A 26,364-nucleotide genomic window follows, 5' to 3' on the forward strand; every position below is an offset into this window, starting at 1 on the left:
AATTGATTTCCCATAATTTATGGACCTAATCATAATCATAATTAAACATCGACAATCAAGACCATCTACAAAGGTTTGCCCGATACTGACCACGCTGGGCATGCGGGTTGGTCAAAGTCACCGACATAGCTCAACGAGCTGCTGCTGTGCAGCAGCTGCGAAGTTGAAGTGGCAATGGGCGGGGCACATAGTTCGAGACGAGCTAAGATGGACGTTGGGGTCCCAAAGTGCTGGACGACCCCGCACTAGTAAGCGCAGTGTTAGTCGACCCCCCACCAGGTGGACTGACAACATCAAGCGAGTCGCAGGGATTCGCTAGATGCATGTGGCTCAGTATCGTGATGTTTGAATGCACCTACAAAAGGCCTATGTCCTGCAGTGGACGTCCATCGGCTGATATGATGATGATGATGATGATAATCAAGAACGGTTACATTTGTTCCTATTGCCGTGGAGACCAGTGGGCCATGGAGTCAAAGAGCCATAAATATGCTCCAAATTATTTCACTGCGGGTCAAGTAGTGACAGGAGGACTTGCCCATTTTTCGCACAAATGATCAGCCTGGCTATTCCAACGCGAATGCAGCCAGCATTCTTCTTCATTCCACGTGGGCATGACCTTACGGATCTGAGACTTGGTCCCTAACTGTGGCACTCATAAAGACTCAAAGTCACTCAGCGGGCGATGGAGCGAGCTATGCTTGAAGTTTCTGTGCATGATCGAATCAGAAATGAGGAGATCCGCAGAAGAACCAAAGTGACTGACATAGCTTAGCGAGTCGCGAAGCTGAATGGGCAGGGCACATAGTCCTCCGCACCGGAAAGTGCAGTGTAAAACCATTACCATCATCATTAACAGCCGATGGACGTCCACTGCTGGACATAATCCTCTTACATGGACTTCCAAACACAGCGATCTCGGGCCGCCAGCATCCAGCAACCTCTCAGGCTCCCTGCATCACGCTTAGTGCACTGGGTCCACTTTGTGGGGGATCGCCATTCAAGCACCTTGGGACCCCAACGTCCATCGGTTTTTCAAACTATGTGGCCTGCCCATTGTCACTTCAGCTTCACGATTCGCTGAGCTATGTCAGTGACCTTGGTTCGTAAACGGATCTCCTCATTTCTGATTCGATCACTCATCGCCCGCTGAGTGACTTTGAGCCTTCTCATGAAGCCCATAGCTTCGACTTAAGTCTTGGATCCGTAGGACATCACTGGCAACTATTCTTTATCCCCGAATTCTCAACGCGGGTGAAACCGCGGGGCGTCGACTCATTAATAAAGTAAAAACAATTTTTCCGTAACGTTGATCAGATCACGCCTGTATACACATTACTCGCTGTAATTAAATTTATTAATGAGCATATACGCTGTGCCTATTGACTGTACAAACAATCATTATACTAAGTAACTTTGGTGTGAAGTTTAATAAATGTAACGTTCTACGGCAATTTGTCTCTTTATAATTTAATTCAAATACTGGTTTATGGCTTTATTCAATGTGAACTAAGTTTTAGCCGTGCCTTCGGTTTGTCACTTTTCCTTGTATTGGAAGTAATATTTTTTAAACAATAGGTTCCTTAATTTCTCTTCTGACAACGAATCTTAAGATACAGTTACACACGCTTTAAAATAGCATGCTAAAACGAGCTATTAAATTTATTAAAATGCACACAACTGTAAAATTGGAGGTGCATGCCCCGGACCGGATTCGAACCCACACCCTCAAGAACCGGAGGCAGAGGTCATATCCACTGGGCTGCGACGGCTTACAATATACATGCTGCTTTTTATTTCCAAAAAATCCAAGGTTCCCGGCGATTTGTGAAAAAACAGAATTTATAGCGTACGAAGTAGCGGGCGTCCCCTAGTTTACCAATACAAGGCTGGCTATTTCTGTGTAAGTGCTATGGCGTACTAAAGCGTCTACAAAGGAAATCTATTGTGACCCCTGTCTGTACAGGGAATGTTCTAGTACGTGAACACGTAATCGACGTAAATAATATCGAGCATTAATGTCATTCCTTACAAAAGTACACTTTCGACACACGTGCGGGAAAGTGCTTTTTGTTTTGACCTATGTTTAAAAAAAAGCTGACATATAAAGTATGTGTAATAATGTATAAGATTTGTATTAGATATACTAGCGCACCCGGTCAAGCTTCGCTTTGACTTTTGTGCACTTCTTCCCTACCGCTACCATACTCCTACCCTACCCCTACCTCTACCCTTATCCTACCCCTAACCTACCCCTACCCTAAAAAAACTCTAGTTTTCATTGTTTTTAAGATCTATTCTGCTATTCGGAGTGGAGACAAATTCAACGAATCAAAAACCATGAAAATTGGTCCAGCAGATCTCGAATTATAAGTGTTGTAACAAACCCGACTTTTTTTTATATATATAGATTATGCTTTGATGGTCCATAATAATAACCAAGGTAAGTAGATAATTAAATATGCCCGATTTGTCGTACTAGATTTTGCCTAAAGATTACCCCCTACAACACCTAGTTTATAAGTATAGATTGAACCCTAAAAATTAAAGATATTTCTATTGACATTAATATAAGATACACAACAGTGGCGTAGCTAACGTACCAGCTATATCGATGACTAGTAGACGCCGCGCGGTTTCACCCGCGTGGTTCCAGTTCCCGTAGGAATATGGGGATAAAATATAGCATGTAGCCTTTCCCAATAAAAGGGCTATCTAACACTTAAAGAATTTTTCAAATCGGACCATTAGTTCCTGAGATTAGCGCGCTCAAACAAACAAACTCTTCAGCTTCATAATTTTAAGCACAGATACGGGGCCCCCGGACTCCTTGGGCCCCTTACGTGTGACAGCAAAAATTAGCAAAATGTAATCCACAATCAGACTGAATCTGATGTATTTCGGAAAAAACTGCCTTTAGTGTTTCACTCCAGAAATAACAAAAGTAAAAAAAAACAATCTAATTTTTTTCAACGGGTTAAGCGAGCACGCAAAAGCTGGCAACATCCTACATAGGATAAAAGTCACAATACAGGTCAATATTTAACCATAGATAACTATTCAGACACATGTAGTATGTATAATAAAGCGTTGACAAAGGAAATCCATTATGAGCCGCACCCGAACACGAATTACTAGTAATTTGGTGTCTGAACACGTAAATAAGTTCATATTGGTGTCACTGGACAGACTTCATACTACGTACGTAATTATTCTATAGAGTCCCGTTCGTTTAATAAAAGTGACATCCGGGGAAGTGTTGAAATAGTAGATTGTTAAACAAGGGGCTAAAAGAACCTGGCTGGAAAGGGGCTGTTGAAGAAGGGAGAAAAAGACCCATTATATACGAGGTATTTTTAGGGCCCGAGACGAAGGCGAGGGCCGCCTAAATAGAAACCGAGTCTATAATGGGTTTAGCCCCACGTGTTACACTCTGCTTTTCATTACGATTGCGAGAAAATAAAATAGTTTAATACAATATTCAATGATTTATTTTAATTGAAAATTAAATATACAAAGTCTACAATTTTTTATATTAAGGGAGATGCTTTTACCCAGTAACATAATTTCCGACTACTGTGAAGATGAATAATAGGTATGTAAGATAAACGTAGGAGATAATAGTTTAAAAAACTCCTTTCGTAAGTGAATCCATTCGTTGTTGTTATACCTATTTAAGTAAATGCGTCTCGACTTTGATGGTAACAGATTGAAAATTTCATCCATCTCCAAATTAGGATCACCATTCTCACTAGATAAAGACAATAATAACAATTATTGTTGAAAAATATGTAAGTTACGGTCACAAATTGACAATGAATTTCTGAAAAAAATCAAGTGTGTATTATTCACGCCAATTGTTTTTTAAATTCTCGCTTTTTAATTTTATTTTTTTCACATGAGAAAAAGGCAAAGGTATTACACCGTAAAAGATGTCCCATGTCTTCAAATCTCGCTCTTTTCGCAACTCAATAAAAATTAAATGAAAAAATAAACGCATTCCACAGACAAGAACGCTGCATTTCATTCCAATTTAAAGTTTTTTATTTATTTTTCAAAACAATCAGTGCCTTACATAAAATGATTCTATTTTCGAATAAAACCTCCTCCGTTTTATAGTAGGCTAGTACTTGGCTAGTACTCGTAACAGACAAGAATTAAAAAAAACAAAATTACTTTAGCCCCTAGAGGCTGATATGCTTGTTTAGCCCTGCTGTGGAGTGGTAATATGACAGTGTTTTTGAGAAAGAGTAGTGAAAAATATTTTTCACTACTCTTCGAAAATAGAATCATTATAGGTAAGGCCCTGATTGTTTTAAAAATAAATAAAAAAAATTAAATTGGAATGAAATGCAGCTTTCTTGCCTGTGGAATGCGTTCATTTTTTTTTTAATTTTTATTGAGTTGCGAATACCTTTGCCCTTTTCTCATGTGAGGCAATTAATATATACGATTTGGCTGAATTTTTTAATGGAAATAGATTTTACTCTGGATTACTTAGGCTACTTTACATCCCAGATAAATCCATGACTCCCGCGGGATTTGTAAAAAACTGAATTCCAATCGAACGAAGTCGCGATCTTCCACTAGTATTTTATGAGTCTATGTATCATCCATAAATCTTGTGAAAAGCCCTTAACATGCCACGTATATAAATGTGTTTGTTTATCAATATTTTATTTATAAAACTCTAACCGAATATTTTAGTACGGAACCAATTGCATAACATTTTATCGCATCGTTTTATGTAATTTATAGCACTAATGGCAGCCGCATTCCGCAATTCCGTTAATGTTAAAGTTTTCATGTACCAAGGTAAACGGAATAGGATTACATTGAATCAAATGAAATACAAAAGAGCATCATATTTTACATTTACCTATATAATACGCCAACGCCGTTACTTAATACTAAAATTTCAACATAAATTCGGTAAAGAGGCTTCGTCTTTCATGCTTAAATCTCTCTATTTTGAAATAGACGGCTGTTTGTTCTGTTAGGATTACACCAAGAAAATGAATATAATAAGAAAATCAGTAATACATTGAAGAATGTAAAAGTTAATTCAATAATAAATCAAGACCGGGATGGAACAAAGACATCCTTGACCGGTACGGTTATTTATATTTTAATTATGTACAAATTGTTATGAAACGGATTGGAACAGCGTGTTTTTACTACATCTTCGTCGTTATCAACCCATATTCGGGGCTCACTGTTGAGCTTGAGTCTCCTCTCAGAATGAGAGGGGTTAGGCCAATAGTCCACCACGCTGGCCCAATGCGGATAGGCAGACTTCACACACGCAGATAATTAAAATAAAATTCTCTGATATGCATTACTTACGATGTTTTCTTTCACCTTTGAGACACGTGATATTTTATTTCTTAAAATGCACGCAACTCAAAACTTGGAGGTACATGCCCCTCCCGGATTCGAACCCCGGCTCATTTACTACAGCTTAGTGCAAAATAAAAACATTTTAAGTTGTATATAAAAATTGTTTCAGATTAATCAACATACATAATAATATACATTAAACTAATATAAATTGCCTACGTCTCAAATCACCTTTACTATTTGAAGATTACTTATTCCAAAATATATTTGAGAACTAACGTCTGTACCTACTAAGTATACATACAAAAGATGAAATTGTGTTATATCCTGAAGAGTTTATAAAGCCAATTTTAGAAGCGTGTGACCCAATTCCATTTGTATATGATAAACTTTGCGGTGAAGAAGCCAAACTATTCGGTCTTGCGTGGATGGCTTAAGATAATTGATGTCTTTCCTTATATTCGAAGTTTGCTTCTACATTCAAGGTTATGGGACTAAGTCATGTTTATAACGAGGGATTTCTTTGAACTCTATACCTATTGAATTGGGATATTTTTCAAGTATTTTTTTTTTTTTAACTTTTAATCAAATATATTAGCAGTATTTAAATTTTATGAAGTTTTACTATAATATTAAAACTACGTACCTACATATCTATAACTACATATTATAAAAATTAAAAAGGAAATATGGCCTATATTTAGGCCAAAGAATTAGTATTTCCATACAACGTGGCAATACTGCCAGCCTTCTGGGCACTTTACCAATGATCGTCGATTCGGACGAATTCTACGACGCCTGAGCCTTTAGATATAATTTAAATTTAGTTATATTTCCTTTTCAAGTAATTGCTTTTTAATATCTATTTAATATAAAGTTTTTACGATAGATTGAAAATGTGCCTAAAAAAGTTCTAAATTGATGTCATTTTGCGATCGTCATCATCATATCAACCGATGGACGTCCACTGCAAGGTATAGGCCTTTTTTAGGGACTTTCAAACATCACGATACTGAGCCACCTGCATCCAGCGAATCCCTGCGACTCGCTTGATGTCGTCGGTCCACCTGGTGGCGGGTCGACCAACATTGCGCTTACTAGTGCGGGGTCGCCATTCCAGCACTTTGGGACCCCAACGTCCATCGGCTCTTCGAACTATGTGCCTATTTTGGAATCTATATACCTCCAAATAACCAGTTCTTCTAGACTACATCATGTATTATTTTTTATTAGCATCTATCATTGAAGACATTCTATCCAGTATCTACTAAAATTGCGCTTGCACAATCACTCTTATTACCAATTCTCGATTATGCTGACACGTGTTATCTTAATTTGAGTGAGGAACTGCTTGATAAGCTTGAGCGCATTCAGAACATTTGTATAAGATTCATATTTGGACTTCGCAAATATGATCATATTTCCGAATTTCGCGATAAACTCAAGTGGCCTTCAATTCGCCTTCGCAGGAATACTCACATTCTTTTTATTTTATATAACGTCCTTTTTAACCCTACTCCCCTACTCCAATCGCTCCTTTAGATATAGTGTAAACCCCATATCTAAAGGAGCGATTTAACTTTCTCAGTGATTCTCATTGTCGCTCACTTCGATCTGAGGATAATTTCATTCTAAAAATTCCTTCCCATAATACTTCCTATTATTCTAAATCATTCTCTGTAAAAGCTGCTCGAGTCTGGAATTCCTTACCTCTCGAGGCTCGGCGTGCGCAATCTCTAGCTTCTTTCAAACAACTGGTAAATATGCACTTCTTTCCTCCTTGACCTTTTTATCATTCCGTATTTATTTTCGTTTAAATGATTTTATTTATTTGTTCATGTTTAAAAAAATGTTGATGTTGTCTTGTTTCTTACTTTTTACATCTAAATTATTTAAGTAAAATTTTCGTATGTATGCTTATGTTATATATATATATTTATTTGTATGTATCCTTATTTATGTAGGAATATATGTAATTGTTGGTAGGTATGTATGTATATTCGTATGTGTTCATATATATGTAGGATTGGAGAACGGAACGTAGCATGGAGAGAGCGAGCAAGTGTGTGTGTGTGAGAGGGATGCAAGAGAGGTTTGGAAGATGGCGGATTACAAGCGAACGACGACAGAGTGCTGTGCATAATTAAAATTAAAATAAAGTGCTTAAGACGAAGATATATCCCGTATTTCTTTTAACCAATATCCCACAATTTTGGGGGCTCGTCCGGGATATAAAAGAAATACGGATCACGACGATTTACGACGATGTCACTGAAAGACGTGATTGTGGAAAAGTGTGTTACGGACGACGACCACGCGGACTTCACAATGGCGGCGTTATTTCTGGATGGAATTCCTAAGTTCAGCGGAGATGACAAGACGTTATCATCATCGAAGTGGGCGCAGGACATCGAGGATAATGCTGAAATATTCAGATGGACAGCACAGCAAAAATTAATATTTGCACGAAGGTCACTTATAGGCACGGCGGCCCTGTGGCTCAGGAGTGAAAAAGCATTCAAGACGTACGATGACCTTAAGGCGGCAGTGCAGTGAGAATTTCCAGATACCGTTAATATCAAGGAAATGCACGAACTTATGTCGTCCCGCAAGAAACGACGAAATGAATCATATTATCAGTATATGTTACACATGAAGGAGTTAGCACGCAGAGCAAAGTTTCCCGATTATGTAGGCGTGCAATACATAATAGATGGCATTCAAGATCATGAATCAAACAAATGTATACTATACGGTGCTACGTCTTACCCGGCGCTGAAAGAAAAAATAGTTTTGTATGAAAAAATGAAATCGAAGTCGAGTGCGAGTCATACTAAAAGTATACCTATAACTAAGCCGGATAGTGTAACTACAAGTGAAAATAAAAGAATAAGTGAGCGGTCAGATCAACATAAAGGTCAGAATAGAAGGTGTTTTAATTGTGGTGATCGTTCCCACATAGCACGGGTGTGTCCAAACGGGATAAAGTGTTTTGGTTGTAATAATTATGGACACAGGAACGGACCTGAATGTAAATTAAATATGGCGTCTGCAAGACCAAGTTCATCGAAAATAGAAAACAAAACAGGCGACGCAAGCGCCAGCGGCAGCGCGTCAGTCGGCGGATCGGCGAAACAGTATAATATGCACTATGGCATTGTGACAGATAGCCAACCTAACGAAAATCGAACTGTCAGTGTCATGTCACGATCGGCGTCTGCGGCGGACTTTGACGTAATGCAAATTCAAAACAAAATTATGCCCGGAAAGCCTATGAAAGAAGTTACAGTGAAAGAATTTACAATGAAAGCATTGGTGGATACGGGCAGCGACGTAAATTTAATATCTCACGAGTGTTTTAACGCGATCGGCGCGAGAATTTCCGAAGATTATTTATGTTTAACGGGACTCGGACATACGCAAGTGAAATCTTTAGGCAAAGTGTTGTTTAACTTAACTATTGACGATGTAGAATTTAAAGACGTGTTATTTCATATTGTTACTAAAGATGTTATGCCATTTCATATGATATTAGGACAGGAATTCTTAAAAAATATAACCATGATAGTAAATGGGGATAAAGTTGTGTTTTTGAATGAATGTGAGGGTTGGATGTCGAAGTTGTCTTGTTTTTCAGATTCTATTGTAGAAGTTGATCATATCTTGGACCCAAATGTGAAACAACGGGTGTTACAATGCATTCAAAGTTATAACCCGATTCAAGTGAAAGAGGCACCCATCCAGTTGAAGATTATTCTCTAAGACGACATTCCTGTTAAACAGCGGCCTCGAAGATTATCTTTGGTTGAACAAAAACTAGTGGATGATCAGGTTAGCGAGTGGCTAAGTACAGGAATAATTCGGGTGAGTTTTTCAGAATATTGTAGTCCCTTGGTACTAGTCAGAAAAAAGGATGGTACAGTTAGGATTTGTGTAGATTATCGCTTGATAAATAGGAAAATGATTAAAGATGAGTTTCCATTACCAGTTATTGATGACATGATTGATAAATTGCATGGCGCTAAGGTTTTTAGTGTCTTGGATCTTAAGAATGGATTTTTTCATTTACGAGTGTCGGAAGAGTCAGTTCAGTACACATCATTTGTCACAAATAATGGCCAGTACGAGTTCCTTAGAGCTTATATTCGGCTTGTCTATATGTCCCAAATACTTTATGAGGTTTGTTAGTATTATATTTAGAGATTTAATAGCACAGGAGATTATGATGATTTTCATAGATGATATTCTAATTATAGCAAAAGACGAACAACAAGCTGTCGAAAGACTCCAGTTGGTGTTAAAAGTAGCTTCAGAGTATGGTTTGCAGATTAATTGGAAAAAGGCTAACCTTATTAAACGTGAAATTGAATTGACATAAAGGACGGAGAGATAAAACCAAGCTCAGAGAAGACTAATGCTGTATTAAAGTACCCAGAACCTAAGGACATCAAACAGCTTCAAAGTTATCTTGGTTTGACCTCATATTTCAGGAAATATATTGAAAATTATGATTTAATTGCTAAACCACTTACAGATTTATTGAAAAAAGAAAATGAGTTTATTTTTAACGATGAGCAAAGACGAGTATTTCAGATACTAAAGGAAAAGTTGGCTACTAGTCCGGTGTTAAAGATTTTTGATCCAAAATTGAAGACGGAGCTACACACAGATGCTTCTAGTGTAGCATACTCAGCTATTTTGATGCAGTATTGGCCTGATTCAGGACTTCACCCAGTTCATTATATGAGCTGCAAGACAAACGGTGCTCAGAGTAAATATTCAAGTTATGAACTCGAAGCCTTGGCAATTGTTGAAGGTGTAAAGAAATTTAGACATTATCTGTACGGGATACACTTTAAAATAATTACGGACTGCAAAGCATTTGAAATGACCTTAAAGAAGAAGGACTTAACTGCAAAAGTGGCAAGATGGGTTTTATTCCTCACGGAATATGATTTTGAAGTCGAACATCGCTCAGGATCAAGAATGAGGCATGCTGATGCATTAAGTCGATATCCTCATGTAGGGTTAATAACCTTGAGTGATAAGTTGAGACAAGCTCAGAATCAAGACGAAGGGCTTATGGCTATAAAAAAGATATTGAAAGATAGACCATATTATGACGATTATTGGATAGAAAATGATTTGCTTTACAAAGGAGAAAATAAATTACTTGTGATACCAAATACAATGGAAAAAGAAGTTTTAAGAAGAGTTCATAGCAATGGACATTTTTCTAAGAAGAAAATGAAAGAATTAATTATAAAAGAATATTACATAACAGGATTGGATAAGAAGATAGAAGATTTTATTGTTACTTGTATTCCATGCTTGTTAGCCACAAAGAAGGAAGGAAAACAGGAGGGTTTCCTGCATCCAATAGAAAAGGAAAGCATACCATTGGATACGATTCATTTAGACCACGTAGGACCGTTAACCGTCACCAGTAAGCAGTATAATTATATATTGGCCATAGTAGATGCCTTCACCAAGTTTGTATGGTTATTCCCAACTAAGTCTACATCAAGCAGAGAGACTCTAAATAAATTGGAAATCTACCAGCAGGTTTTTGGAAATCCACGAAGAATTATAACTGACAAAGGTACAGCGTTCACCAGCCACTCGAGCCACAGCGAGTTCACTGATTATTGTAAGGTAGAGAATATACAACACCTAACAATTACAACAGGAGTTCCTAGAGGCAATGGACAGGTGGAAAGAATTAATAAAATTATTATTCCATTATTAACGAAGTTGTGTATAGAAAATCCTAACCAGTGGTATAGACATGTAAGTAGAGTACAAAGAGCTATCAACAGTACGTTCCAGAGGAGTATAAATACAACTCCATTTGAACTTTTAATTGGCACAAGAATGAGAACAAAAGAAGACTTAAAATTACAAGAATTATTACAGGAAGAAGGAATAAAAAATTATGATGAAAATAGGGAGGAACTTAGAAAACAAGCTAAGGAACAAATACTTAAAATCCAGGATGAAAATACAAGGAATTTTAATAAGAAGAGAAAAGAAAGTTGTAAATATAATATTGGAGATATTGTTGCTACGAGAAGGACTCAGTTTGGCCACAGTAAAGATATTACAAGCAGTATAATAACTCGGCCGTATTTTTGAAATAAATACCTACAGCCGCGCGGTACGTAAACATGTCATAGGGCTGCCCGCATGCAGCAATTTAATTACATTTGCTAACTTTGTGTTTCCACTTAGTTTTGTGATTGTAAATAAACTTTTTTTATATAAACAAATAAAATACTTTGTAAATTGTAGTAAAATGGGAAGTGATAAATAAAAATGCGTGTTTTTTGATTGGTTGATTTAATTAAGGCTGATACTACGTCAATGATCTTGAAGGATTGGTCGTATTCTTAAACATATTTATTTCGGTGATGCCATCTAGGTATTACCTCCACACTACGTGAACAAATAAAAAAAAAGATAAATACCTTCATGAAATTGTAGTGATTTAAAATAGATAATGAAACAATGAACAAACGCACTAATTGTCCCTACGATACGATAGTTCCCCTAGATTTCTCTAGGATGCCATTATCAGATCCTGACATGAAAAAAATGGGACTAACCTGAAAGAATATTCATCCAAACAAAAAAGAAACGGTTTACAAATGACGGAAATATCGCTGTAAATACGATACGATTCTTTTTGGAAGTCGGTTAAAATTCTTGTCACCAATGCCAAGCTGAGCAAAAGTTTTATGAGCTTGCACATTAAAGTGCATAAAATCCGCCATTTTGATTTTTTAAGAACTAAGTTACCCAGTGACACTCGGCCTATCTAGACGAGTCTAATGACATATCATTTATCAGTATGTGTGCTTGGCAAATTTGTTCGTAACACTCCCGAAGGTCGGCGCGGTCCGGGAGGGGGGTAACGATGCCCAGCGCGTACGACTTCACACCCGCGCAGTCCTTTCCTCCCGTCGCCCGCATACAACAACAAGTCATAACATTCAAACACATACTCCTCCTTTGGGCTTCGCCGCAGTCGGGTAACAAAACACAAATGATCCGAGCACAGTCACACAATACATTGTACAATCAGTCGAGGTTTTAATACAAGCTTATCGTACCTACTGTATCGTGATTCATGAACCGCGTATAGCTACATATTTCAATCGTGTCAATCACTTTCCTTTACTCTATTCACTTTATTTACTAATCCAGATACCTACCTTTATTCTGGAGATAAAAGGAAATACCTTATCCATTAAAAAATACAAGATTATGTACCTACCTACTAATAAGTAAATTTATTTTAAAGTTAACCTTTCAGAGTTTCCAGGTAACTTAAAAAAAGTTATCTCTGGATGGGATAATTTTGAATTCATGCATCCAAAAACGGCACAGTATTTCCTACTGGTCATAATTAAAAAAATCTATAATTACTATTAATACACTTTACTCTGTTAATACACCGTGCGTTCGTTCGTCACCGCGGCACAGTCGCGACTGTCTTCACCCTACGATCACCCCATGTTCAAGGAGCGTAGGTATAGCTCGCGTTTCGACCTCTAGTATGAAGTCCAACTACTGGTTGTAATATCTTTTCTGTGGTTTGGCTCTGGTTTGAAATTAAAACCGAAATACTTAGGACCATATAAAGTGATAAAAGTCAAGAGAAATGATCGGTATGACTTAGAAAAGATAGATAGTTCATCAGAAGGCCCTATTAAGACTTCTAGTGCAGCTGATTATATGAAAAGATGGCCTCAAGGTGAAGATATTCTAGAATAGGTAAATATTAGTTGATTTTCATGAAAGGTGATGAATGAAATACAGATTTTCATATTTTAATATTTCTTTATTAGTTGTTATGGTTTGTAGGTACTTATCTACATTAAGAGGTACAATGTAAATTTTAGTATACAGTTTAAAAGTCTTGGTTAACTTACTGTATTTGAAATGGCAAGTAGATTTTCTCTTATATGATTTCTTTTAAGTACAATTTACCAGTTAAAGTTGTTCAGTATTTGTTAAGGTTATAATACTTGGTACATGAGATTTCACATTGTGTAACCTATGTTTACTGTGTAATATGATGTTAAAGTAACCTAATGTCTTAAAGAATAATTTTGTAAAGGCTGCTTACCTGAAACTTTTATGTATCTTTTGATTGTACTATATTAGTTCGCACTACCCCTGTAAAAAAGACGTAACTACACTTGCGTCAAAAATGTTTTATTACGTAAATAAAGCGAGCATAATGGTTTACACCTTCTGTCAAAATATCGTGAAGCTATCGACAAAAATGACGGAATAAATGCAAAAATACTAAAATTTTACGACTTTAGAAAACATAAAATTCCAGCATAAAATAGAGGTATGTATATTTACATTTATTCGCTTTACAATTATACCGTTCTTAAAGTCATAATTATGTTTACGTAAATTTTAAAAGAAGATTTACAAGAAAATGTTTAACGCAAATAAACTTAAATACTTGTTCCTATATTTTACAATCTTGGACTATTGTGTAATTCTAATTACTTATTTCTTCTACGAAAAATTTAGCTGATAGTTTATGTGTGATTATTGTTACATACATTTCACCCGGCAAAACTTCACAATGCGTAAAGTGTAGTTTCAGTTATTTCTTTATTACACGAAACATTTCATATCTTATTTTGGGTAATTATGAATTTATGCTTAAAAAAAATTAAGAATGTGTTCGTGTAGTTAAAATGAAGTAAAAAATAAACTATTTTAGTGTCGTATATAGAAAAAAAATACTTATTCGATGTATTGCATCTAACAATACAAGGCAGGCAACAGTAGTACCTACACCACTCGCGGCTCGCTCTCACTCGTCGGTTAGTTTAGTACGATTATTAGATAACAGTTACGAAGAATTAGAGGAGCCATTTTCACCAGATGTTTCAGAGTATATTCCTGAAACTGATTCATTCGATTCTGATGAAAATATCTCTGCTGAAAATGCACATAAAAGACGCAGGAAACGTAAGAAGACAAATTTTCAATATACTCAAAATATTGAAAGTAATATGTGGTCAAATATTTGCACTAAAAGCGATGCTCACGTGATATTAAAGCCTCCAATAAGTGGAGATCCTGAAGCAGGTAGTCCAAAATCATCTGTTGATGTCATTATGTCTACACCGCACTCATCACGTCTTGCTATTACAAAGATAACTACCCCTGATTCATTCAAAGAGATTTTAAGAACTGTACAATGTCAACCTAAAGAAAATAAACTGAATGAGTATACAGCTGTTGTAGATGAATCGAAAAAAAAAAACAGATTATTTGTTTGACCTCCAAGCGAAATAAATATTACCTCCGGAAAAAAGACACCACATATTATGAGAAATTTCATATTGTAGCGTCAACTTCTACAATATACAATAGTTGCCATATTAATGTTGATCATATTGAAAATGATAATAGTATGTTTGATGTCACTGAAAGGAGTTCCCTTTACTGCGAAAACATATAACCTTTGAATCAAAATCTTCTAATACCGTCATCATCGAATTCCAATGAGGATTCAGCACAATCCACAAAGATTAACTTTATTGCATCACAGTTCACTGTGTATCTTAATGATGAAAATACTTTTTAAGACAATGAGACATTAACAAAAAGTCACAAAAGAGTCGTAAAAGAGTTAGAGATGAAAGTTTGTGGCAAGTAAACAAAAATAAACTTTTGAAAAATTCTGGAAAACGTTACCATTCTAAATCTGCTAAAAAAGAAATAGAACGAAAGAAAATAGGTGATCCATGTACATGTAAAAAAAGTGCATCGAAAAAATTGATCAATCAGAAAGAAAACTTGCATTCGAAAGCTACTGGCAGTTAGCTAATCATGAGCGTCAGTGGGATTATATTTTAAAATACGTTAAAGGGAAACCAACACGTGTTGCTCTAGTAGGCTCGAACAAACCTCGATCGCAGATGTTACTCCAGCATCCGAGAGATGGTACTATAATATATTAACTACAAAATTTAATATTGGCTTCTTCCAGCCAAAAAATGATTTGTGCGAAACTTGCAGCTTATACGACCAGGCTGATTCTGAAAAAACTGAACAGTTGATAGAAGAATATGAAAAGCACATAAAAAATAAGGAGCTTATAAGAAAAATGAAAAACCAAGAAAAAGTAGAATTATTTCCTAATTAGGTCCTAAAGAAAACGCTGTGACTTGTTTTGATTTGGAAAAAGCATTAAACTTACCGCAATCAGAGGTTGGAGTTTTCCATTATAAACGCATGTACCCAGTGTTTAATTACACAGTATATAACATATTGACAAAATAGCAAAAAAGGTGCCAATGAAATAGCCAGCTGTCTATGGTGTTATCTACAAGGTGAAGCTGCGAAAGGAATCAAAGTAATTTCTTTTTATTCGGATAACTGCACTGGACAAAATCGTAGTCGGTTTGTTTTTGCACACACACAAATATTAATTTGTACAAACGAAAAGAAGATTTAAACCCACGTCTTACTAGACACGGGCATAAGTTAGTTATTTCTGCATATCGTCTACAAAGAGTCAAAAAATCTTTTGCAGGTTTGGGTGTACTCTTCTATAACAAGATCCCCAAAACTGTGATGGACCTGCCAATGCATAGCTTTAAGCAATGTGTTAAAAAACATTTACTTAGTCGAGGTTACTACAAAATTGATGAGTTCCTTAATGATAAAGATGCTTGGAGGCCGTTGGATCAGCTTCCACCTTCACACAGGAAGTAAAACTATAAGAAATTGTAATGTTATCAATTGTAAATTATAATACTGTATGACTTTTTCAAAAGAGCACCTGTTGAGTTTCTTGCCGGTATCTTCTCAGCAGAACCTGCCTTCCGAACCGGTGGTAGAATCTTTACAAATAGTCAACTGACGTGTCAAAAGTGCTTGTAAACTGAGCCTACTTGAAATAAATGATTTTTGATTTGATTTGATTGATTGCACTGTATATTCACGCATCTAAAGCATTAAGTATAAAAATTACGCACACATTTTTACAGGAAGGTCATACTCAAAATGAGGGTGGCTCGATGCACGTACTCTATATTCCAGAAGAAATATATGCAATCATTCGAAATGCAAAAGTACAAGGGGAAAAATACAACGTCAAAGAAATGACTTAAGACATTTTTTTCGTTTTCAAAAAGCTTGTAGCCAACAATAAAAACTGGGAAAAAGATAACTTCTGAAATAAAGTGAGTTGGAGTAAAGTTAAAGAGATTTCGGCAGATCCTCAATGTCCGGGGAAATTGCAAATAAAATATGCATTCGATGATGAGACACCAATAATTGTAGACACAAATAGAAGCGGAAGAGTCATGAGAAAAAAAAGAGCTGCATGCAGCAAGCCTTTTGAAACACATCAGGCATTAGTGCAATTATACGATGCGCCGCTACCGATACCTGAAAAATTATACAAAGACTTGATGAGTCTATTTAAATATAATTACATACCTCCACACTACCAGACGTTTAATAAGAGTTTAAGTACTCAATCTGCTGCCACCGAGTCCGATTCCAAAGTTGAGGATAATAATATATAAAAATATCACTATTCTTGATTAAGCTGATTATGGATGCAATAAACATTTCTTTTAAAATAATAAAAACTGAATAATAACCCTGTTTATTTTCATTTCCTCTAAATAAATTTTGTCCATATATTTATAGTTTTGACTTAAATACACGCACATAATAGACTATTTACTGTAAGAAGTAGGTATTACATGATACAAATTGAATATTCAGTTACTTTCCGCATAATAAAAGCTATATTTTTAAATACACTAACTATTCTAAAATAAATGGCTCCCTGGAAATACGTAACTCTATGTACAAAAAAGGATTTTCCGTTAAATAACAGCGTGATTATACTTACAACTCTAGATTATAATTAAAAATAGGAGAGTATAAAGCCGTAAGTAGAGATAAATTAGTTCATATATTTTTAAACACATAACAAAAGAGCAGTAATTGTAGTTACTCCTGCAAATATTCTTTATGTTTTGTGGAATACCGATGTAACCGTATTTTTTTAGAATATCTCGAAGTACATCAAGCCGTTCCTAAATTAAATAACACGCGTAGTTGAAGGCAACTGTGACCTACAATTTTCTCTTTGAAACTTTTTTCTAGAACTCATAAAAAAAATATAGGACAGTTTTTTTAAGCTCCTGAAAAGTTGGTGAAAATCACTTACTTCCTTTTTCCAGGAATAGTGCGAGTTGTTTAGATGTTAATATCAAATATTGTATGGAGTGTTATGGTGAATGAAAGATGATGATTTTGTATTGGATGATGAAACATAATGAAAGAGACATGTCTGAGGACAGACATGATCAGGATGGCCGATTGTAGGATTGGAGAACGGAACGTAGCATGGAGAGAGCGAGCAAGTGTGTGTGTGTGAGAGGGATGCAAGAGAGGTTTGGAAGATGGCGGATTACAAGCGAACGACGACAGAGTGCTGTGCATAATTAAAATTAAAATAAAGTGCTTAAGACGAAGATATATCCCGTATTTCTTTTAACCAATATCCCACATATATATATAAATATATTGATTTTGATTTAATATATTATTATCTAAGTGTAATATATCTTCAACTTCTCTTTTTATGTGTACACCCGTCTTTATGCATTATTCCTTGTATTTATTTTCTCTTTTTTCGATTGGTTGTCTGGAAGAGATCGCTCATTAGCGATAAGGCCGCCAATTGTACATTAGTTTTTAAGTTAATTTCTTGTCTGTTATTATTATTTTTGGTGTACAATAAAGTATATTTCATTTCATTCATTTCATTTCATTCTTTATTTTTAGTCTCCTACTAGCGGACGCCTGCTTCTTCCTCTGCCCATAGACCTAAATCAGATCTTGAAGCAAAATCTATTCCTTGCAGACAATTAAAAACTATAAACTACCTGCCCTGCCAATTTTCATCTTTATAAGTCAAGCGGTTTTTGATGTATGAAACTTTTCGCTTTTATGTATTTCGATTTATTTTAGTGATTACCCCCCCTTGTGATTTGATAACACAAACGATAACAAGGACAAGTTAGGCAGTTATTGAATGTACGTATAAATGAAAATATCCTAAGTTTGTTTACCTTTAGCAAATAATTCTCAACAAAATTGTTGTTTTATAGATCCAACTCTCGTCCACGGAAGTAGCTAACATTTTACAGCTTATAAATAGTTTATGATTTTAGAAGCATACGACCTAGTTCGGTTGTATATTTTTATTAGAGTTTACTATACAGAATACTAGCGTTTTGGTATGAAACCGAAATGAGGCGAGGAAGTTTTAAATTTGTTGTCTCGGAAACGCAATGTCGGGAGTTTTAGAACGAAAGCTGAGATCGTCAGACATACTTTCTGTTACGAGTTCCTAGATTACAGTTGGTGGTATTAATATGCATTATTTATGTTATTTTAGAAGGGAGGAATCAGTGTTGGTATAAATAAGAGGGTATTTGAGGATTTGAGGTCAGTTGTGTGTGTGGCAGCAATGACACCGTCACGCTGCCAGTCGCGTTGGTGATTTTGTGCAGTAACGTTTTGTGTTGTAATTATTGATAGTGTTTTGTGTTGTAACTCTTGTTTATCATAAATTGTTTAGTGCGGGCATGGAGAACACGACGGGCAGGGAAGGTGAGTGTGTATGTGTTCTAAAGAGATCCCGTAAACCTTCTACCAAGGTCACAAGTCCTGAGAGCTGCTCAAAGTGTTTTCTCTGCTACAAAATAATGGTACAATCACTATCGCTGCTACATCACACTTCATTTTGTGAAACCTGAAATTTTGTCAGCCCATGCTCTTGATACAGTAAGTGCGCTAGCCTTACAGGATATCTTTTTGGTACACTCCGCACCCGCCGACTGCCAAGACTGAATCACTATCTATTGGTGAAAACTGCATTAAAATTTGTTTAATATTTTAAAAGATCTAAACGAACAGATAGCGGAAACGACTTCATTTTATATTGTAATGATGGTCCGTGCTTGCTTTGGAATGTAGCAGGTTTCAATCTGTAATTATTGTTCAAGTATTTATGTAATCGTGATTCTTTGATAGTTTCTATAAGATACAATGAAGAATATCTGACAATTGGGGACATGATTTCTCATATTATAAAGAGAAAAATATTTTAAAAAATACGTGTGGAACTCGGGGATTGCCGCGTTAAAGCTATTGCATAGCATTTCTTATCAACTTATGCAATTACAATTATTATTTATTTATTTTAATTATGCAGTATTTTTTTTTCTTTAGGAAAGAATAAATAAATAAAAAATGTTAATAAGTTTTGCGCCTTAGTTTCACACCACTTGTCCAATTGAGTCGCTATGATAACGAAATGAGTTAACTTGATGCACGGCTTGGGTGTTAGGTTTATTTTCGTGACGGAATTTCTTGATTCGGTCGCCGCGATAAAAGCTATGCAATATCTTAAAAATAGATATTCCTTATACTTGCACCGTTAAGGGCTTGGCTCCTTGAAGTCTTTCAAAGCTAACTACAGTGCATAATTGGCTACCGTATTTAATGGTATGGAAGGTTGACAAAGTTTTTATAAAATGAGGTATATCTGACTATCGCAGGCTATCAGACCATTTTATGCGCGATCTAATATTCATGTAGTTGCATTGAGAGTAAAGCGAGCTGAAGTTTTAGAATTTATATATACGAGTACCTACAAAGTTCTCTGAAGTTTTGTAGTAAGAGTGTAATTTACTCTTTTCTTAGGCATAGTCTAAGGGCAACCACACACGGGCCAACGGCCACAACAACGCCGCTACCGGCATATTTCCTGTTTTAGTATGTTATGTAGTTTTCATACATTTTTTATTAACTCGCCGCACACGGTGGCCGCCACATGCTACAATCGTCGCTGCTCGCTTCTTGTGGCCCGCACCGGCCACTAAACGCCACAACTTGCGACTCGCGCGATTATGATACTGCATGTATGGGTTAAAAAAACAATGAATAAAAAAAAATCAACCGACTTCCAAATCAAAAACTAACCTAAACTAAAAAGCAAAAAATAACATCTTACCTATGTGCTACCTTCTGATCAGTTTGAAGGCGGTGCCAAGCCAGTTATGTTTTAATTAAAGCCGTTAAAATTACAAAATTTCTGTGGTTCTTTCAGAAACGGCTTTAATTAAAACATGACACTGGATTGGCACCGCCTTTCAAACATGCAGACACAATACAGATATAAAAACATACATACGGCTGAACTTGGAACCTCCTCCTTTTTGGGAGTCGGTTGAAAAGTAGCAGCCACCGACCACAAGTGTCGACCACCGCCCACAAGTGGCTGTCGCGCGCTTCAACTACATTTTTGTACCCTTCTTGCTTCTTGTAGCGGCGTTTGTGGTTGCGGTGACACTAAGATCCGTATTAGAAACGACCTTCACCCATCTGTTTATTGGATGAAGTGTTTTATATCTAGTTCATTAAAAATATATTGCGAGTAGTTTGCCTCAAAACCTCCTGTTAATGATAGTTAATAATAGTTTGGCCACCTACTTGCAATATATTTTTTAACCTACTAAATTTGATATAAAACACTTTTCATCGAATAAACAGATGGGTGAAGGTCGTTTCTAATACGGATCTTCTACTAGTAATACACTGATGACTTAAATGAGTGTTACTACAGAACACCGTTTCTTCAGATACAGTGGTTTTTAGTAAAACTCTTAAATGTCCTGCCCGCTAGACTATTGTCGTGCTTACTTCTAATACAGTCTTTTCCGACTTACTAGAGGGAAACAAGTATAGTACAATTATTTAAGGTAATATTTAATTCTTTATAAAAAAAATACCGCTTAATAGCCGAGCAAAAAAATTCGAGAAAAATTATTGCCCGTAAAGACATTTATCTGGTACGAGCAAAAGCGGCGCGGTTTAGCCCGCGTGGTTCCCGTTCCCGTAGAATTACGGGGATAGAATATAGCCTATAACAATCGAGGATAGTGTAGCTACCTAACAGTGAAAGAATTTTTCAAATCGGTTCAGTAGTTATAGAATCTATTCAATGCTGACAAACAAATAAATATCTTTCTTTATTTATCTTAACTTATTATATCTTATCTTATCTTTCCTCTTATTATATTTATTATTAGTATAGAAGTATACATAAGTGATGGTTAACCCCTACTCCTCAGGTTTATAGACACAGGGCACTTTGGAAGATATAATCCTTGTTCAAAGGTTTTCACTTACCACCAGGTGTGCTATGCGTGGTTCGTGTAACTAAAATAATAAGATACAATCGCGTGCTAACAGTCTAATTATAATAATTAATATGAGGCGCAATTTATGTCCTAAAACTCGAGATATAGGCTCGAAATGAGACGCTTTGGAAATTAAATTATAATCATTAGAGACGGTGTCAGAAAATTATTCAACAAATTATATTTTCTTGACTTTGACTTCTGAATTAATCAAATACATTTAATTAGGTCGCACGATATTTTTTCGGTACAAAGTCGAAGTACTTGAAAAGTCGAAAATTATGAAATTCAAACTAGCGTATTCTTAGAGCGCGGTTATACGTATCTTTTAATGCCAAACCATATTCAAAGACTCTTTTTGCTCTAGGTGAGTTAGGAAATATTTATACTAATATTATAAAATGAGTCAGCGATACCCCAGTTAATATGACCTCTGCCTCCAATTCTGGAGGGCATAGGCTGTAATCCTATTTTCTATTGGTAAAAAAAAAATATTCATTAAATCCAGAGATTATCACATCACAACCTCACAAACTCAAAAACATTACCTCTTTTTATAATATTAGTATAGCTATAAATTACCAGAAATCATTCGACACGAGATACCTACATACAAAACATTAATAAGATCTCATTTTACGCGAAAAAGGTCTGAAGCCACCAATACGAGAAAACATACAATATTAATGGAAATATAATAATTAATTTATGAAAACATTTTATTACCACCCATTTTCATTGGTTTCTTTACAATTAAATTTAATAATTATTCATTTTCATCTTATTAATTTTCATAATATAAAATTATGCCATTAATTACAATGTTCGCTTAATTTTATGTCATTATTATATTCTTTCTGAATCTGTTGCTAATTTTTGAGGCGAAAGTGAATTAATTTATGTACTGTAGTGATAATAAGCGCAATATTAACTTAAATACCTATCTAATACTAAACTGACTTAAATCCCTAAGTTAAAAACCTAATACCCAAAATATTTACTACAATCAAGCACCACGATTTTATCTTAAGATATCTTGAAAGGAGGTTGGCGAAAGTGGGAGTCACACACTGAAGTGTCGTACACTCATACATTAGTATTCATTAAAACAATTATTTTGTAAGATGCATGTAAAAAAAATATTGAGTTTTTACAGATTGGAAATCAAAAGAAAAAAAGTGCATTTTTTTAACAAAAAAGTCGTCCACAAAAACGCCTTGTAATTATGAAGCTATTTCGCAGTTGTATGTCAGTGTTGGTGTTTTTCACATTTATGTATAAAAAATAGGGTACCTACTAATTAAGGTATATCTTTTCCCCCTGCTTTTTAAGACTGCTTACCATTAACTTAGTTCTTAGTTTAATCACGATAAACAACTATTAATAGGTTTCCATTGTGTACGCTACTTCTATCAGCTAGTCCCAAAATACACGCAATCTCGCCATTCCCTTTTATACCTTTATGTTTTATAAATACCAATATATTTATTACAAAGTGAAGATTCTGGAAAGCCCAGTGCATATGACCTCCACCTTTGATTCGGAAGGCGTAAGTTCGAATTTAGGTTGGGATATGCACCTTTTCAGTTATGTGCATTTAAAGAAATTAAATATCACGTGCCTCAAACGGAAAGGAAATGACGAGGAAACCTGCATACCTAAGGTTTTTTAATTCTCTAAGTGCTTGAAGTCTACGAATCTGCATTGGGCCAGCGTGGTGGACTATTAACCTAACCAATCTCATTCAGAGAGAAGATACGAGTAGTTTATTAATGATGAAAAGTGAAAACGTGTAAATAACATACTGTAAGAGACAAGTTATCAAATTATCATCATCATTAACAGCCGATGGACGTCCACTGCTGGACATAAGCCTCTTGCATGGACATCCAAACAAAACGGTCTCGAGCCGCGATCATCCAGCAGCTCCCTGCAACCCGCTTGATGTCTTCGGTCTACCTAGTGTGAGGCCGACCAACACAGCGCTTTATGGTGCGGGGTCGCCATTCCGACTCCTTGGGACTCTAACGTCCATCGGCTCTTCGAACTATGTGGCCTGTTCATTGCCGCTTGAGCTTCGCGACTCGCTGAGCTATGTCAATGACTTTGGTTCTTCTGCGGATCTACTCATTTCTGATTCGATCACGCAGAGAAACCCCAAGCATAGCTCGCTCTATCGCCTGCTGAGTGACTTTGAGCCTATTTATGAGGGCCACAGTTAGCGACAAGGTCTCGGATCTGTAAGTCATCACTGGCAACACTTTCGTCTTCAGGCACTGAGGAGTTTTGGACAAAAACATGTCGCGGAGTTTCCTGAACGCAAGTGGGGTTGGCAGTTATCAAATACGTAGATATTTTTATATTTACAGTTAATACGTGCGATCTATATGAACATTGTACGTGTAGATTTCCAATAACGTTCTAGTACGTGACTAATCCTTCGGTCACGTATTCAATTCTATACGAATTGACTTGCTTAGTTCATTTCTAATCTTGGGAATTTAGAAGTGTTCTCATATCAACATTTCTGTGGGATTTAATGATATGTATAGCGAATAGAAAGCTTAGTTTGTGACTTTTCTATAAAGTAAGTAAATATTAAGTAAGTTATAATATAATATTTTAATGTATACAAATAAATACAATTGAAGTGTCTGTATGTAATTTTATATTAACAGCTTTACTCTAAATTAACATGAACGTACTTATTTCAAAAAATTAATTTGATATTTTTTTTGTACTATTGTCTGCCTGTTTGTAAAGACTAATTTATGTAACGGCTGGACTGATTTTAGCGGGACTTCCACTGGTAGATAGCTGATATTATAAAGAGTAACATATGTCTATGTTTTATTCCTGTATTTCCGCGGGATTATTAGCTATGATAGCCCAGTGGTAATGATCTCTGCATTCGATTCGGAGGGCGTAGGTTCGAATCCGGTCCGGGGCATGAACCTCCAACTCTTTAGTTATGTGCATTATATGAAATTACACATGTCTTAAACGGTGAAGAAAACATCGTGAAAATTCTTAGAATTTTCTTAATTATCTTCGTGTGTGAAGTCTGTCAATTCGCATTGGACCAGCGTGGTGAACTATTGGTCTAACCGCTCTCATTCCAAGAGGACATTCGTGCTCAACAGTGAGCCGAATATGGGTTGCTAACGAATGAATGAATTCTCGTGAGAACGGGAACTACGTTGATGAAACCGAGGGACTAGTTAGTATCTAAAAACGCTATTGAGCATGTTCAATTGGTGTTTCAATACAAGCCTGATTTCCTTTAAGGCTTACGCAGAAGGCGCTAACTTAGCAAATCTACGACTTTAGTTTGATCCTAGCCGTAGTAGGGTTAGTTTCAAAAGGGTTAGGGTTAGTTTATAAGCCCTTATTCGCACGAGAGTTTCTTTAGCGGACTTTAAAAATCGGTCAAATTCAACAAATGCGTTCCCACCTATATGTTCACACGACAACGTTTTTAAAACTCAACGCTTTTTTATATTTTAATAACTTTCGTTGTATACAACGAAAGTTATTAAAACAAAAATAATACCTAAATATTGTCTACAATGTCGAGTTGTGTGTTTAGGAAGTGTAATATACATGATATAGGTGCAGTAAGTTGAAAATTACAGCCGAGGCGATATTGCACCTCGAGCCTTGACAAGACCATTTTTTTTTTATTGTTTACAAGTTAGCCCTTGACTACAATCTCACCTGATGATGTAGTCTTAGATGGAAGCGGGCTAACTTGTAAGGAGGAGGATGAAAATCCACACCCCTTTCGGTTTCTACACGGCATCGTACCGGAACGCTAAATCGCTTGGCGGTACGTCTTTGCCGGTAGGGTGGTAACTAGCCACGGCCGAAGCCTCCCACCAGCCAGACCTGGACCAATTAAGAAAATCTCAATCTGCCCAGCCGGGGATCGAACCCAGGACCTCCGTTTTGTAAATCCACCGCGCATACCACTGCGCCACGGAGGCCGTCAGCTTTAGTAAGGAATACGTTTTATATAACATTTTGTGAGAAAAGACACTTTGAACACACTTTCTCAAAATAAATTAGCATCTTTGCCTGTTTTCCATAGGATGACATTTTGTTATGCTTGTCATTTTTGCACAGATACGAACTCCATACACCAGCGTTTGTTTTTTTAGACAGCCAGTATTACTAATAAAGTAAATTAATATTTTTAACCGACTTCCAAAAAGGAGGAGGTTCTACGTTCGGCTGTATGTATGTTTTTTTTTTTTGTGTTTCTGATAGACATTTATTGTCAAAACTATTAAAATTAAAGAATTAAATGTTTTTATTTTTATTTTTTATCACACAAAGTTAATTTTATTCATAAAATGTTGAGCACTTTTCTGACATAAAATGTCTTTGCTAAGATTTAATAAAGTACCGATCGTTATTAGACTGATGATAAAGGTTTTATTTTACATTACGGCACATGTGTGTAATGAGATACATTACAATATTGAAATTGGTGAATTAAGCGATACTTTACGTGTAAATGTGTTATAAAAAGTATATACACGAATATATAATGTAAGTAAATAAGTAAATACAAAATTGTGCACATGTGCACTTAGTGGAGTAGCTTAATTTTTGCGGTGATTTTGTGGGCACGTAACATATCTATTAGTATAAAATCTTTGGGTAGTGCCTATTGTGATGAGTAACCTATTGTTTTTAATGGAACTCTAATGCGGATATGATGTCATTGTGACAACCGTTTTTGGAA

The 26,364-nt window shown here is 35.8% G+C and overlaps 1 protein-coding gene across 1 annotated transcript in view; it reads right to left on the bottom strand.

Annotated features, from left to right (window-relative positions):
* Positions 1-26,364, bottom strand: part of LOC112049774 (head-specific guanylate cyclase) — a 149,670-nt gene that overhangs the window by 106,234 nt on the left and 17,072 nt on the right. The gene's annotated exons all lie outside the window — the stretch shown is intronic.

Source organism: Bicyclus anynana, chromosome 23 (genome assembly GCF_947172395.1).
Source record: "Bicyclus anynana chromosome 23, ilBicAnyn1.1, whole genome shotgun sequence".
NCBI classification, from domain to species: Eukaryota; Metazoa; Arthropoda; class Insecta; order Lepidoptera; family Nymphalidae; genus Bicyclus; species Bicyclus anynana.